Genomic DNA, 4,237 nt, shown 5'->3' with positions numbered 1-4,237 from the left:
AATGAATTTTGTGTCCAAAGAGGTGTTAAAGAGGAGGCTGGATATTGTAGAAAGAACACAAATATCAACCAAGGGTTAAATTAGGAGATCTTTACACTCCCTCTGAACCTGGAGAATGGTGGCTGGAAGATGGCAATACATATTGTTTCCAGAGAAGGTAAGGAGAAGGTCTTGAAGTGGAGGTTCTTCGGCTGAAATCTGCCCTTACTGAGTTTTCTCCAGCCCATCTAAGACTTACAAATCTTTTTTTAAAAGTTGTTGCTAAACATTAAAAATCCAGAAAACAACAGATGGAAATATCAATACAAGGCTTCTCTAAAAAGTTTAGAAAATCTGGTTGTCCTGGGCCTGCAAATATCTTTGTGGAAGTAAAGGATGATTTCTCTATGTGTAATGTGCCAACAGAATGGTTAATATGCAATCTGTCTGCTTTACTCACTTATTTTTTCAGTCTAGTCCCCAAAAGTATCTGGATTTGGATGTCTCATATGTGGCCAAAGCCTAATGGAGCTTAAGGATTTTCTTAATACATTAAGAAGGCAGGTATAGAACATGAGTCAGTTCTTAGCTACGAAACTCATTTGATGATTAGTTGGGTGGGGTGGTGATGAATCTGTGATATATTAGTAAACAAAATACCTGAAGATTACATTGTCTTATTTCAGAGAGGAGAAATTAACAAATGTAGTCATAAAGGCTCTGGTTATACTTCTTTTATTATAATATAAGAAAAGGTAATCTGTGAAGCTATCTACACCTGATTAAATCTAAGGAGAGGGCAGTTGAAGGCACCTAGATCACTGCAGTTCAATGTAAGATGTAAATTTTAAATATATGCATAGGAATTTCAGCTATCATTTCCTTGTGGCTTAAATTTCAGCTATCATTTCCTTGTGGCTTTATTTTTTAATCTAATTATTCATTTTGCTTTCAAGTACTTTTTACTAAAAAGCCATATTATGACACTGCATCCAGATATACCTTTGTTAATTATCAAAGTATTATAATCATCAATGTAATGTATAAACCAGATTGTGGTTTATATCCTTAAAGAGATTGGTAGATACAGAGCAAGGTGCCATGTCTAAGGTCCTGCCTTTTGATCTGTGTAGCTGCCCAGTAAGGCCCAGACCGCTGAGTATTTGGTATAAGAATCTCCCTTATCACTAGAGGCATTGCCTTCCTCTCCAGCCTCACTTTTAGCTTTTTCCCTCCCAACTCTGTTTGAAACCATAAAAGGTTTTCTCCATTTCTTCAAATATGCCATGCCTCCTCTTATCTCCAGAACTTTGCGGATAAGGGCCTCTCAGTAGGGAGCACTCTTCTTGCCCCTTCCCCTTCCATTTGGCTCTCTTTTACTCATCACCATTTGAGAAAGACTACTTTTATCATACCCTGCCAACTTTGCTAATTTTCTATTATATCTGTTTTCCTAATCTTATGGGTTAAAATGGCATTTTATTATTTGAATTTGCATTTTTTATGTTAATTGAGATTGAAATTTCAAAAATATGTTTATGTTTCATGTTTTTTTCCTCCTGTGACAATTTTTTGTTTAAATCCTTTGTCATTTTTCTCCTATCTCTTCTTTCTCATAATTCTTTCAGATAGATTTTGGAATTGTCCTATTGATGGGCAATTTGTTGGGTTTACTAACTCCTTGAAACTCCTTTTTCTATACTCCTGCACATTACTCTCTCCTGATTTCCTCTTCTACGTTTCTAATTATTCCTTCTTAATTCTCTTTTTTCCCTTTCTCTGCTAGGATTCTTTTCCTATTTTCTTCTACAGTTCTTTATTTCTTTTACTTCTTTCTTTTCCTATTTTGTTCTACACCCTCTCCCTGGCTGGTTTCATCCCTGTCTATGGCTCCAGTGGCTATTTTTAACCATACTAATCTGAAATCTGTCTTTTCTGCCTTCCAGATTCAGATTTCCAGTTTCCTTGGGGGCATCTTCACAGGCATCTCAAATTTAGCTCATCCTATTTTCATTACTATTTTGTACTCAAGACCTAGTCCTTTGGGATTACTTAGTTCAGATGGAAGAGTTATGATCTACTCAGTTTCCCAATGGAAACAGTAATGTTTTCCTTGATTCTACCATTCCATTACCCTATACATTCAGGTAGACACCTGTCCATCCTCCACACTACTGCCAGAGTTTTTGTCCTACAAAATTCAGGTCATATCATTGCCATTTCCTTAAGATCTCTGTGGTAGACATCATTACAAACTCAGCATGACATGTAAGGCTCTTTATTGTCTGACCTAGGCTTCCTCTTCATCCTTATTTTCTACCACTTGTCGGTTTACATTCTTTACTCTTAGTACTGAACTTGTTTTACCATGGCTTTGAAGAATGTGTTCTTTCTGCTTAGAATACTCTTTTTCATCTTCTCCTGCATATTCACAGTCCAGATCAAATGGCACCTCCTCTGGGAAGCCTTTCTTGAGATGCCAGGACAAATTTCTCTGCTCTCTACATTAGTCCCTTTACATCTCCTTTATGATTTTGGTCAAATTTTTACACACACACACATACACACACACATACGTAATATTACTCATTATGAAGTGGGTAATATTCTTTATAGATATGATTAAATGCATTGTGCCCATTTTATATGCATATGCATGTATCGTATATACATAAATATATATTGTGCCCATTTTATGTACATACATGCATATTTGTGTGTATTAGATACACATATAGATCAATAAAATAGGCACAATGAATTTAATCATATTTATGAAGAGTACTGCCCACTTCATATATGAAAAATATTGCATAAGTAGTGATATAAGTATGTCCTTCTGGCTCTCAATTCTCTCATGTGCTGTTTAGAGAAAATAATAGCCGAATAGTTATTGGACAGAACCTTGGATTGGAAAGCAAGAGGCTTAGCTCTGCCTCTATACTACCTCAAAGTTTCCATTTCCTCATCATAAAATAGGGCAGAGTGACATTAACAGAGGAAATGCCATATAAGTTAATAGATAAATGTTTGTAAAAGATTCAGATGTGACACTATACAGATAGAAGAGAATCAACATTAATAAATTCCTATGACTACAATGCTGTATCTATTATTTTTATTTCAGTTTTTTAATTTTTTTTTATTTTTTAGAGACAGAGTCTTGCTGTTACCCAGGCTGTAGTGTACACTGGCATGATCATAGCTCACTATAACCTTGAACTCCTGGGCTCAAGCAATCCTCCCACCTTAGCCTCCCAAGTAGCTAGGACTGCAGGTGCGTGCCACCACACCTAGTGTATCAGTCCATTTGTAACCAAGCAGCTTGGATTCAAACTGTGTTTTAAGACTTTTTCTTTCTTCCCTTCTCCCCAGTTTCAAGATATAACTTCTAGAAATCCAGCCTCAGAATGTGCTGTGAACCTCCACTCCTTTTCTTTTCCCATTCTATGCTCCCATGTCTTATGCACATTTAGTAACCCAGATGCTTGTTAAGTGCTCACCAGGCTCACTTATCTGGTCATATATTTCCTTAGAAGCTTCGGGAGCCAGATCCTGACAGGGACCAGATACTTCTGGAATTCTCTTCCTAGTCAAGGCCAAAACTCACCCCTGGCTAGAAATTAATTGCAAAATGGACTGCAATTAATCTGTAACGTGGTTGGGCCCAGGATGGCACCGGCCTCTTCACCAAATGGAACAATAACTCAAGCCATTGGAGCACATCATGCCACTTGACACCCCAAGCCCTTTTCCTCTCCTGCATTCCAAACCCCTGTCTCTTAAAAAAAACCCTATGTTCCTCCCACAAATTGAAGAGTGGAAATTTTGAGAAAGAATTCTGCCCACTCTTCTGCTTGCTAACACGGATGATAAAACTCACTCTTTCTCTGTCACATCTCGCTCTTGTTACGTTGGCATCTTTTTACAAGCAGCAAGCAGCAAGCAGCAGGACCCTTTTGCCAGTTACACATTTTGTGTTGCTATAAAGAAATACCTGAGACTGGGTAATTTATAAAGAAAAGAGGTTTATTTTGGTTCATCATTCTGCAGACAGTACAAGAAGCATGGTGCCCACATCTGCTTCTGGTGAGGCCTCGAGACGCTTGCAATCATGGCAGAAGGTGAAGGGGGAGCAGGCATGTCACATGGTGTGAAAGGGAGCACGAGAATTGGAGCAAGAGAGAGGAGAGGAGGTGCCAGTCTCTTTTAAACAACTATAATAGCTCTCATGTGAACTAATAGAATGAGAGCTCAC

The sequence above is a fragment of the Symphalangus syndactylus genome, chromosome 12 (assembly GCF_028878055.3).
Source record: "Symphalangus syndactylus isolate Jambi chromosome 12, NHGRI_mSymSyn1-v2.1_pri, whole genome shotgun sequence".
NCBI lineage: Eukaryota > Metazoa > Chordata > Mammalia > Primates > Hylobatidae > Symphalangus > Symphalangus syndactylus.
This window is presented reverse-complemented; position numbering follows the sequence as displayed.